Source organism: Lissotriton vulgaris, chromosome 12, assembly GCF_964263255.1.
Source record: "Lissotriton vulgaris chromosome 12, aLisVul1.2, whole genome shotgun sequence".
NCBI lineage: Eukaryota > Metazoa > Chordata > Amphibia > Caudata > Salamandridae > Lissotriton > Lissotriton vulgaris.
Genome location: NC_141700.1, coordinates 558693421 through 558706753, shown reverse-complemented (window position 1 = coordinate 558706753; position 13333 = coordinate 558693421).

Genomic DNA, 13333 nt, shown 5'->3' with positions numbered 1-13333 from the left:
GCGGAATAGCACTTCTGAGGGCTGCATCCTAAGATCGAGCGGTAGTTGGTTCCAGGCTTTAGTTGCTAAAAAGTTGAAGGATCTACCTCCTAAGCATGCCTTTTGAATTCTCAGAACTGCCAACTTAGCGGTACCTGCAGATCTGAGATTCCGATAGGTCTATAGGGGGTAAGTAGAGGCCAAAGATAGCTGGGTCCTTTGTCGTTCAGGATTCTACGGTAGAAACACTATGCCGTAGATGTCACCCTGTCCAGCACTGGTAACCAGTGTAATTCCCTAAGGGCCGTACCTACCGGGGCTCGCCTTGGGATGTTCAAGAGCTACCATGCTACAGCATTCAGAACTCCTGGCAACATTCCCATGCTGCTTTAGGTAACCCCTAAATAGAGAATGTTGCAGTAGTCTAAGCGAGATATAATCAGAGCATGAATTATGGTTTTTTTGCTGCCAAAGGTAAAAGATCTAACGTTTTCCTTCGCATTCATAATAGGCCTAACCAGGTACCGGCCACAGGAGATATCTGAACCGCAAAAGAAAGGGTGTTATTGAACCATACTCCTAGATTTTTAGTCTTAGGTTTGGGGACAGGGGTTGGACCCAATTCTTCCAGCCACCAGATATGAGACCAAATGGAAGGTTGTTTACCAACTACCATAATGTCTGTTTTTTCAGCATTCATTTGGAGACAACTGGTGTTCATCCTGTTGGCCAGGTAAACCAAGCATGCTTTGAATTTAGTCGCATCCTCTGCATCCCTCTGTTCTAATGTTCTAACGTGATGATCAGCTGAGTGTCATCAGCATAGGACATCAACTCACCCCGTGTTTTAGGATTATGTCCGCTAGTGGTTGCATATACACGTTAAATAACGTTGGGCTAAGGTCAGAGCCCTGTGGTACTCCTTGTAACATGGTTCAGATATCCGACTTAAAAGGCTGTTGTAGGACTTGGAAGGATCTGTCTTGTAGGAAATGCTTGATCCATTCCCAAGTGCAACCTCTGATTCCAGCATCCCACAACTGTTCCAAGAGAAGACCGTAGGATACAATATCATAAGCTGCTGTTCTCCCTTCATCCGCTACCATTTTTAGCGCTTCAGAGGCTAGAAGTAAGGCCGATTCAGTACTTTATAAAGCTCTGAAACCCGACTGGGTTTCATGGAATACCTGGCTTTCTTCCCAAAATTTGGTAAGTTGGGAATTGAGGTATTCTTCTTCTACTTTAGCAAAGAAAGGTAGCAGTGATACTGGTCTCCAAGGGCCAGATGTAGGTAATCCTAATTTACAGATTCTAAAATACCGAATTTTACAGAATCAGTATTTTAGAATCGGTAAATGGGATGTAGATAAAAAATCGGTAAAAAATACCAATTCGGTAAAATTCGGAATCGGACAATCGGTATTTACCGAATCGGTATTCCCCATTCATTCCTATGGGCCTTTTGGCCCATAGGAATGAATGGGAAATACCGATTCGGTAAATACCGAATCGGTAAATGCCGATTCGGTAAATACCGAATCGGAAAAACCCAAAAGTGAAACTTAAGTAGGCAGCCAATCAGGTGCTACCACCCTCCCCCTCCCTACCAGGAAGTAGCTACACAGGCAGCTGCAACTAATTAGAAGCTTCTGGAGAGGCAGTTTGAGCTGAGCTGAGTCCCTGAGCAGCAGAAAGAGTTTTGTGCACTTTTAAAACTGCAAAATGGCAAGCAGCAAAGAGAAAGAGCAGCCAGAGAGGAGGAGGAAAATGAAATTCAGCAGCATGGAGCTGCAGGTCCTTGTTGAGGAGGTGGTGAAGGTGCATCAAAAACTGTTTGGCAGGTAGTCCCTCGCTGTGGCAGAATCTGCCAAAAGGAAACTCTGGCTGGACATACTTGATAAAGTTAATGCAGTTGGAGTGACAACCAGAGGCACAGAGGACCTTAAGAAGAGATTCTACGACCTCAGGAGCCAAACAAAAAAAAATTGGCTGAACTCCACAAGCAGGCAAGCAAAACTGGTGGAGGCAAGAACCCATCACCCCCCCTAACTGACCTTGAGGGGATGGTGGCTTCAACCATTGAACCGGACAGCGTCTGCGGACTGGGAGAAGTAGACAGCTCAGCCAGAGCTGCAAGCAGAAAAGGTAAGACGCATGCACAGCATTCCCCCCATTCCATCAACCTTACTTTTACCCTTTGTGGCCAAGCGAACCCCAGTCCAGGACTGCTAGCACTATACAGGAGCAATGCATCATGGTACATGTAGTTAGGGAATGTAAGACCATGTCAAACAGCACAGCAACCAGCAAGTTAGGGAAATGATTGCAGAGAGAATAAAGCTAAAGTCAGAAATATTTTATTGTAGTGACTGTGAGACAGTAGCGCTCAGCTAATGTACGCTCATATGTCCACAGGTGACACATCTCGCAGGTGTTCCCAGGAGACTGAAGGCACGGCACCAGAGAGGGAGGAGAGTCATGAGCCAGGTCCAAGTACACAGAACATCTCACAGGACACAGGTGCACCAAGTAGCCAGCCTCCTGCACAAGACGCAGAAATGGCTCCAGAGTCCCCTGAAAGATCACAATCCCCTCTGTTGCTGTCATCCCCAGAAATACCAGTATCACAGCATGAGACAACACCTGCATCACAACCAAGCAGGAGGCATGTTGTGTCCCCACTTTTAGAAATGGAGTCATCGGCAGGTGACATGGAGGGGTTAGAAACACACACCTTGCCTGTGGATGGTACCTCAGCCACACAGCAGACCAGTGCAGAGGTGGCCCATACTGGAGCAAGACGCCGCAGAGTCCAAAAAAGCAGTGCATCTGCACGTGTGGAGGGTCCAAGTGTGTTCCGTGGCTTGGAGGGGAGCATGGTGAGAATCCAGAGGATGCAGGGAAAAGCCATCTTGTCTTGCCAACGCCAAATGAGGTCCCTGAACAACAACATAGGAGACATAGGAAAGGGCATCAGGGAACTAGTAGAGGTCACCAAAAACATGGCTTCAGGGATTCACAAAATGACCCAATCGGTGCAGCTGCTATGCACCAAACTGGACAACGAATTAGCATCAAGGCGCAAGGAAAGGCAGCGTGTGCACCAACAAAACAAAGCAATCAACCGCCTGGTCACAGCCACATCCCTGCTATGCAGGAGAAGCATAAACATGCAGGAGGCTGTAACCCAAAACAGCAATGAGGTCACTAGGGGCATGGGCAGGATGACCAGTGCTCTTGAGGTGCTGTTAAATGCCCAAACTGCACATACTGCTGCCCTGGATGTGCCAGAGAGTGAAGAGAGCACAAGCAGGAGCAGCATGGCAAGCTCCCTTGTCCCAGAGACCAGGAGGAGCAGCAGGCGCCACGCTGAGGCTACAGGCCAAACAGGAAGTGAGCACAGTGAGCAACATACAACTGGCACTGTGAAGGGAGGACACAAATGACTATTACAGTTCATGTTGAAGTGAACCAGGACTCACATAATCCAATTTAAATAATTTGTGTTGCACATTTTTGCTTTAGGAACCCACTTAATCACACAATTAAACTACGTTGGTTGCATACTCCACCTGTCTGTGTGTTTTTACTTACTTAAAAAAAGTTGCATGTGATCTCATCCCATATGAGTCTGCCATCAGTTGGTGTTGCAACTCCAGATGTGTGTGGTTCAGGCACTGCTTGCTCATCATCATGGTCCTCATAATCAGAGAGATCCACTTCGGTGCCCTTCTTAACCGCAAGGTTGTGCAACATTGCACAGGCTGCAATCATCTTGCAGCAGGTGATTGGTGTGTACTGGCGGGCCCCTCCAATCTTATGTAGGCAGGGAAACCTGCTCTTCCACAGACCAAAGGTGTGCTCCACAATGTTTCGGGTAGATTTGTGTGCCCTGTTGTATCTCCTCTGGCTGGGTATTGAAGGGTTGAGGTAGGGTGTGAGGATGAAGCACCGGAGGGCATATGCACTGTCCCCTATTAGTAACAAGAAAAAACTTTACTCACATGCACACAAACACATCCATCTGCAATATGTATCAAGGGAGTTTCACACAGTGTCTTACCTAGCAAGTATCCTTCGCCAAATTCCCCTGCTGTCAGGCGTGCGTAGATCCCACTGTTTTGGAAGATGTAAGAGTCGTGGTTACTCCCGGGAAATTTGGCTACTAGGTCTGTGATTATGTATTTGGCATCACAGATCACCTGTACATTTATGGTGTGGGTGGACTTCCTGTTCCTATAAATGTACTCTGTGGCAGCAGGTGGACAAATAGGTATGTGGGTGCCATCAATACATCCAATGATGTTGGGGAACTGCGCCATCTGATAAAAGTCAGTCTTTGTCCTGAAACGTTCTGCATACGTTGCAGGGAAGCTGATGTAGTGATGCATTCTCTGCAACATAGCGTCTAGGAATTTCTTGAAGAAACGTGACAGGCAGCTCTGGGACACCCCACCTACCGCAGCTACCATACTCTGGTAACTCCCAGATGCAAGCAGGTGTAGGCTGCACAGCACCTGCACATGAGGTGGGATTGCGTGCGCCCTTGGGGTTGGGGGGTCCAACAGTGGGTGGAGGTCCCTGATAAGGTCCAGGATGGGTTGGGGGTGTAACCTGTACCTTTGTAGGATTTCTGGCTCAGTTAGCTGGAATAGGGTGATTCTCTGCCTGTACACCTGCTCCTCCCTTCTCCAGACCCTCTCTCCTCCTGCCTGTAGCCGTAGCCGCCTCGCAATGACATAGAATGCCGCCATTCTGGTGAAACTGTTGCATTTTGGGCCCTTTTTTATAGCCTGCACCTGGTTACCACCTGATTTCAATCAATGGTAAATACAGACTCTTAAATACCGAATTTCATGCAAATTCAGTATTTAAGAGGTTACCTACATCTCAATAGTCATTTTTACCATTTCTTACTTTACCGATTCGGTAAATTTACCGATTCAGAATATTTACCGATTCGGAAACTTTACCGATTGGGTAAATTTACTGTTTCGGTAAATTTACCGATTTGATGTTTTTGTGTCCCCTACATCTCACAAGCCAAATACAGGTCGTTAAAGGCCGAAATTCGGTATTTTCGGCCTTTACCGACCGGTATTTGGTTACCTACATCTGGCCCCAAATTTCTAGGAGCGTGGGGTCAAAATAAAGAGCACACCATTGCTTTCGCTTCATGCTCTTTGTAGACGTCAGAAAGCAGTTACAGTACTATTGAACGTTAGTCATTGGTCTGTAGCTGGGCAGTGAAAAGTTTCAAAACTTTTTTTTGTGGCACACATTTTGATCTTTTCACAGACCATAAACCCTTATTGTACATATTGAAAGGCATGGCACAGGGAATGCTTCCTCGAAAATAGTCAGGTTATTATCAAGCCTTCAAGAGTAACATTTTACAGTAAAGTACACCTTTGCTTTAAGAATTTCAGGGCAGATTGACTAGCCCAAAGGCCTGTTGAGGATCCATCAGAAATTGTGAATGATGATATTGAGTGTGTTGTAGCCCTGTTAGATGAATTATTGAATGGCAAAGGGGTAATCACATCTGAGCATTGGTAAGGGCATTCAAAGATGATGTTGTTCTTTAAAGCATTTTTCACTTTATGAAACAAGGATGGCCCAAAGAACCAAATGTAGAATCTGCCCTGAGACCTTATGTCCAAGTTTCAAGCAAACTTTCTATTGAGAAGGGTGTTTTGTTACCTCATGACTTGTGTGTTCCTCCATCCTACATTAGAGAAACGCTGATCAGGGAAGCACATGATGGTCATTTGGGTGCAAATGCCACATGCAAAAACCTCAAGTAGTTGCATTGGTTGACTTCCATGGAATCACACATGGTCACATTTATGGACAATTGCAGCTTGTTTGATTTCTGATAAAAGTTGGAGAGTACATGCAACACCACTCCACCTAGTAGATTTTCCTGCATGGTGTAAGGTAACATTAGATTTTGCTGTCCCATTTGAACTACTACCTGCAGAGAAAAGATACATGTTGGCTATTTTTCAAAATGGGTCTATTTTGATTACACTTGTGTACCCAATACAGAGGCTGTAATCACGTTTTTAGCAAAGGTTTTTTGAAATTGAAGGGGTGCCAAAAGAGACTATTACCGACAATGATACACATTTTACTTCAATGAACCTGAGAAAGTTTACTGAATCTCATCAAATTCAGCATATTCAGGTTGCTTTGTATTCTCCCACTTCAAATGGGTTAGTGGAAGGGATGGACAGATTTCCTAAAGGTGTACAGACAGCGTTGGCCACAGGGTCTGACATTGCGAATTTTTTGAGGAGGAAAATTTGGGTGTATCTAATCACACCACATATCACAACTAATGTGTCTCCTTTCAAACTCTCAAAATAAAGCACTAAGTTGGAATTTCTTAGTGTCCCCCTGTTGCACTTCGATGGTTAAATTAACCTTGCTCTGATTAAAGATAAGATCCACAAATGTTAGTTTCTTCTTACAAACATTGATGATATCTTCATGTTATGGAAGGGTGAAACATCTGACCTCTTACAATTCCTAGAATTCTTGAATACTATTGACGACCGGATTAAATTTACATACAACATGAATCAGAATAAAATACCATTCCTGGATGTACTAATCATTAAACAAGGCAAACAAATTGACTACAGACATCTATAGAAAAAACACCGACAGAAACCATACACTGCACTTTACCTGCTGCCATCAAATTTCCTTGAAAAAACACCTACCATATTCGCAGATTTTGAGAGTCAAAAGAATTTCATCCAACAATGAAATCTTTGAAAAAAACCAAAAACATGATGATCAAAACATTTTAAGAAGGAAATTATCCCATTTCACTGTTAGAAAGCGTGATAAAAAGATCTGAGCACATCGACAGGACACAATTGTTGTCCTGCCAGAAAAAATTGGACACCAGTAATAGACCGATATTCGTGTCGGAATATTCTACGAAGAGCTATCAAATCAAGAAAATCATGTTAAAACATTGGCCAATGGTAAAGGAGCGACTTCAACTGGATTTTCAATGCACAACCTTTAATCGCCTACCAGCGTACAGAAAACTTAAAGGAACTTCTATCTAAACCTCAGATACCAGAAAAAATCTGACACAAAGGAACACTTCCTTGCTTGAATTGCAGTCATTGCAATAATATTATCAAAGGAACGTTTATTCCTCATCCCACCAAAGGTACACCGATTCACCTCCGAACCACTGCTACATGTGACTCCAAAAACCTTGTATACTTATTGAAGTGCCCCTGCAAACTTACCTACGTGGGAAAAAACAGAACGAAAAATCAAAGTGAGATTGACAGAACACAAGAGCAATATCAGAACCAAATCAGAAAAATCACCAATAGCAGTGCACTTCAACAATCACAGACACAACATCAGCCAATTAAGATTCATGGTATTAGAAATAGTCACTTTACTCGAAGGAGTGGACAATCGAAAAAGATTACTGCAAAAGGAACTAATAAGGATAAAAAAATTGGACTCTTGTCAGCCAAAAGGTCTGAATGATAGTATAGAATACAGCTGTTTTTTATATATATTGTTTCTGAATATTTCCATTATTCCGTGCACAGTATTGATATGTGATTGCCACCTCTGTTATATTTATACCACTATCTGTGTAGGCCATACTCATTACATTCATTTTACATTATGCACGTTCCTAAGATGGCGCCCGTTGCCTCTTTATGGCCACCTTTATACACCATTATATCCACGTTGTTTACATTGCAAATTCATATCATGCATCTTCCCATGACGATACTCGTCTGCATTTTTTTCTTATTTTCCTGTTTTCTTATAAGTTCTTGCATACACTTCGTAGACGACAGGAATTTTATTTTTATTCTTTTTTATTCTGTTTTATCCTCATGCACCTTATACAATACTAGATCATGAATTTGAAATTGATTCATACCGCGACTGTACTCTGCTGATCGATATATCGGAAAGATTCTGAAGCACTCTTTTAATATGGTGCCTATCGCTCCTCTAAATATTGAACTACTGCGTTATACATTTGGAGTCCTCTTTCTACTTTTTGCGTCGTAACGTATTTAACACACCCACTGTGTACCTAGAAAACGAACACGTACTGCGTTTACGCCGGCATTTCACTTTTGAACAAAGTACTACTTACTTATAGGTAAGCATCCGATATATCGTTCCCTGATGGATTTTTTCCAATTTACGTACTCTTTTCAGCTCACCCGCGCTAACATATCTTTTACCATTACCTTTACAGACTTCGTGACTTTAAATCTACAGCACCCACTTGGTATTCCCAGGTAGGCATTTTCCTAAAGCACGCCGTTGCACAAGTTACTACTTGTGTAACGATATATCTGTAAGAGACATTAGTTAGTGATAGATTCCTTACCTTAGAATATCCCCAGGCGTCAGACTGGATCCGGAAATTTTTGCGTAGCAATACCCCTGCGCGCTGTTAGGCGTCGTCTGCGGCTCCGCGTCCGTCGTCGGCGTCGTGAGCGCCGGGATGACGTCATCGGAGTATATAGACGGCGCCCATGCGCGCTGACGTCAGTTCTGATAACACAGCTTTTCCGCGCCAGATACGCAGAGCCATGATAGAACTAACACTGGTGCCATGAAACTAGGGCCCTGAAAGGGGATGACCTTAACCCTAAATATCGGTTCGCAGAACGGGGAGGATGGGAGGGCGGTAAGGAATCTATCACTAACTAATGTCTCTTACAGATATATCGTTACACAAGTAGTAACTTGTGCATCTGAAAGAGACACGTTAGTGATAGATTCCTTACCTTAGAATAGATACCCCAGCAATACCAACCCCGCGGTGGTGGGTCTGCGAACCAATATCACACCAGAAAGTCCTGGAGGACGGAACGGCCAAAGAAGCCATCCCTCCGGACTTGACTGTCCAGGCAGTAGTGTCTTGCGAACGTGTGCAGCGAGGCCCACGTGGCTGCCTGACAGATGTCCTGCAGGGGGACACCGCGGCCCAGGGCAGTTGTCGTTGCCGTGGCCCGAGTGGAGTGAGCCCGCAATCCAGCCGGGGGCTCCTTCCTCGCCATGGAGTAGCATGCTTGGATGCACAAGATGATCCACCTGGAGATGGTCCTCTTGTGTACAGCCTTTCCCTTCTTCGCGCCCACGTAACCAACGAAGAGTTGGTCATCCACCCGGAATTGGCGAGTGCGGTCCAAGTAGTAGGAGAGCGCACGTTTTGGATCCAGACGGTGGAGCCTCTCCTCCTCTTTCGAGGGATGCGGAGGCGGAAAGAAGGTGGGCAAGGTGATGGACTGCCCGATGTGGAAGGCCGTGACAACCTTGGGCAGAAAGGAAGGTCGTGTACGCAACACCACCTTATCAGGGTGAACAGACAGGAAAGGCGGAGAAGAAGAAAGAGCCTGGAGCTCACTCACTCTCCTGGCAGAGGTGATGGCAACCAGGAAGGCCGTCTTCAGCGTAAGGAGGCGAAGAGGACAGTTATGAAGTGGCTCAAAGGGAGCACACATCAGATAGGTGAGAACAAGGTTCAAGTCCCACTGGGGCATCACGAAGGGAACAGGAGGGAACATGTGTGTGATGCCCTTCAGAAATCTACTCACTATAGGGGACTTGAACAAAGAAGGCTGATCAGGTAGCCTCAAGAAGGCTGAAAGAGCAGAGAGATACCCTTTAAGAGTGCCCAGAGCAGAGCCCTGCTGGGCAAGGGAAAGAAGAAAGAGCAGCACTTCCGAAAGGGGTGCAGAGAGGGGATCCACAGCCTTTGCTGCGCACCATGCCACAAATCTATTCCACCGGCAGGCGTATACCGACTTAGTGGAGGGACGCCTGGCTGCCAGAATGATGTCACAGACTTCGGGAGGCAAGTCAAATGGCCTCAACTGCCGCCGCTCAATCTCCAAGCTTGTAGGTGGAGACTGGACAGGTTCGGGTGCAGGACCGTCCCCTGCTGCTGCGACAGAAGGTCCTCCCGAAGAGGCAGACGAATCGGGGGATCGACTGACATGCTGAGTAGCTCGGGATACCAGTATCTTCGAGCCCAGTCCGGAGCCACAAGGATAACCTGGGCCCGGTCGCGCTTGATCTTCTTCAGCACTCTGGGCAGAAGTGGTATAGGCGGAAAGGCGTACAACAGGCCGCAGCTCCACTCGCGACGAAAAGCGTCTCCGAGCGAGTGCCGCCTTGGAAACTCCAACGCGCAGAACTGCTGACATTGCGCGTTCTCTTCTGTGGCGAATAGATCTAACCAAGGCTCTCCCCACTGTCGAAAGAGACCTTGCGCCACGTCCGAGTTCAGACGCCATTCGTGATCCATCATGCACCGGCGGCTGAGTTCGTCCGCCCTGGCATTCAGAGAACCTGCCAGGTGTTGAACCACCAGAGTCACGCCCTGATGTTCCAGCCACTGCCAGAGGCGCAGAGCCTCCTGGCAAAGGGTCCACGACCCCACACCGCCCTGTTTGTTGCAGTACCACATGGCGGTGGTGTTGTCGGTGAACACTTGCACCACGCTCCCCCTGACAGAGGGGAGGAATGCCTTCAGTGCAAGACGAATCGCCCGCAGCTCCAGAAGGTTGATGTGGAGCCGGGACTCCGCCGGAGACCAGAGGCCTCTGATCTCCGCCTCTCCCATGTGGCCTCCCCAGCCCTGGAGGGACGCGTCCGTCACAACTACGTGCTCCGGCTGGGGTAGAGAGAGGGGTCTGCCACTGACCCAGTCGCGGTCCGTGAGCCACCACTGCAGTTGTCTCGCAGTGCCCTCCGAGATCAGGACATGATCGGACAGGTTGCCCTGATGCTGGGCCCACTGAAACTTCAGGTCCCACTGCAGAGCCCGCATCCGCCACCTGGCGTGACGCACCAGAAGGATGCAGGAGGCCATCAGTCCCAGAAGCCGCAGCGTCAACCTGACCGAGACCCGGGATAACGGCCCGAAGACAGGAATCAGAGCCTGAATATCCCGAACCCGCTGCTCGGGTGGGTAAACCCGAAACTGCGCCGAGTCGAGAACCGCTCCGATGAAAAGGAGCTTCTGAGAGGGACACAGGTGTGACTTCGGCACATTGATGGAGAACCCCAGCAAGTGCAGGAGGTCGGCCGTAGTCTGGAGGTGGCTGACGACTGTCTGGGGCGAGCCCGCCTTCAACAACCAGTCGTCGAGGTAGGGGAAGACTGACACCCCTTGCCTGCGCAGATGGGCTGCGACCACCGCCATCACCTTCGTGAACACCCGTGGGGCGCTGGTAAGGCCGAAGGGGAGCACGGTAAACTGAAAGTGCTCGTGGCCTACCGTGAACCGCAGGTAACGCCGGTGGGCCGGCAGGACGGGGATGTGGAAATAGGCGTCCTGCAAGTCCAACGCTACCATCCAGTCTCCTGGGTCCAGGGCAGCCAGGACCTGAGCCAAAGTGAGCATCTTGAACTTCTCCGTACGGAGGAAGCCGTTCACGTTCCGCAGATCCAAGATAGGGCGTAGGCCCCCTTTGCCCTTCTTGGGTACCAGAAAGTAGTGGGAGTAACAGCCACGTCCTACTTCTGGCCCAGGAACGCGCTCGATGGCCCTCTTGGCCAAGAGGGCCGAAACTTCCCCTTGCAGAAGTCGCAAGTGATCCCCCGACACACGGTGGCATTGAGGTGGCATGGATGGAGGGGAAGACTCGAAGGGGAGGGAGAAACCCCTTCGGACAATTTGCAGCACCCACCTGTCCGAAGTGACTGTATGCCAGTGGGAGAGGTGATGGCGAACCCTGCCTCCCACAGGCGTCACATGGGCCTGAAAACTCGGACTAGGAAGGTTTTGAGGCGGGGGCTGCTGAGGGAGGTGTGGACTGGCCTCGCCGCTGGCCCCGACCACCGCCACGGCGGTTCCCACGGCCGCCACCGCGTTGCTGAACATTCTGCGGCGCGTGGCTGACGGTCCGTGGTGGGGCGCCCCTTCCGTGGCCACGAAAGGAGCGAAAAGCACCCGATTGCTGGCGTGGGGCCGCAAGGCCCAAGGACTTGGCCGTGGCCCTGGAGTCCTTAAAACGTTCCAGCGCATGGTCTGCCTTGTCGCCGAAGAGGCGACGGCCATCAAACGGCATGTCCAGGAGAGTGGCCTGGACATCGGCCGAGAAATTGGCGGACCTCAACCAGGCGTGGCGTCGAACCGCCACCGTCGTTGCCATCGCCCTGCCCAGTGAGTCCGTGGTATCCAGCCCACACCGGATGGAAAATCGTGCCGCATCTCGGCCGTCCGCAAGGGTTTGGCTGAGTTTAGCCCTGACCTCCTCAGAGCATTGTGGCAGCACCTCCGCAACCGTGTCCCACAGAGTGTGGGTGTAGCGGCCCAAGAGACAGTTGGTGTTGACTGACCGGAGCCCTAGGCTCACAGACGAGAAGACCTTCTTCCCGAACTGCTCATATCTCTTGGATTCCCGATCGGGCGGGGCCGTCGGGAATGCGGTCTGGGAAGTGGAGGCCTGGATGACCAGGCTCTCGGGGGTGGGGTGGGTGGACAAAAAGCAAGGGTCGCCCGGTGCCGGGCGGTAGCGTCTGGCCACGTTCCTATCCACAGGGGGACCTGTGGCGGGCTTGGACCAAGTGCCCAGCAGAACGTCACACAAGGCCTCATTGAACGGCAGAAGGGGCTCCGCGGAGCCGGACTGCTGTTTGAGCACCTCAGTGAGGAGATTAGTCCTCACGGCCGCGACGGGGAGCTCAAGGTTTAGGGCCTTAGCTGCCTTCGTCAACACTACGCTGTAAGCAGAACCCGCCTCCGAAGCCACAGTCGGGGGCGATGTAAATCCAGTGTCTGGCGAGGTGTCAATACCACTGGCCTCCCCAAGCTCATATGTCCAGTCCTGATGTGACTGGCAATCACGTGCCAGAGGGTCCTCGGACCCCTCCCATTGCTCCTCGTCACCCAGCTCCTGGAGACCAGGATGAACAGCCAGGGCCTCCTCGTGGAGATAGAATTCTCCGACGGCCGACGGAATCGGCGCCCAGCGGCGCCCCTCCGACGCCTGAGGCGGACCGTAGGAAGCATTGGGGTCGGCAACCACTACGGCTGCCGGGGACGACACCTGAAGGGACGGCGCCGGTGAGGTCGTAAGGTCGACCGGCGAGGTCCCGGATCCGGAGCCGGATCCAGCGAGGTCGCGCGGCGCCGGGACCGAAGTCGCCAGCGGCGCCGGGCCCGAAGCACCCGACGTCGTCGGGGCCGAAGCGCCCGACCCGGAAGGACCTCCAGACGGAGCCGATCGGCCCGAAGGCGCCACGGGAACCGACTGAGGAGGGAGGGCCCTCATGGCCATGAGGTACCTCTCGACCTCCTCCTGCGACGCGCCGTGCCCAGGGACCC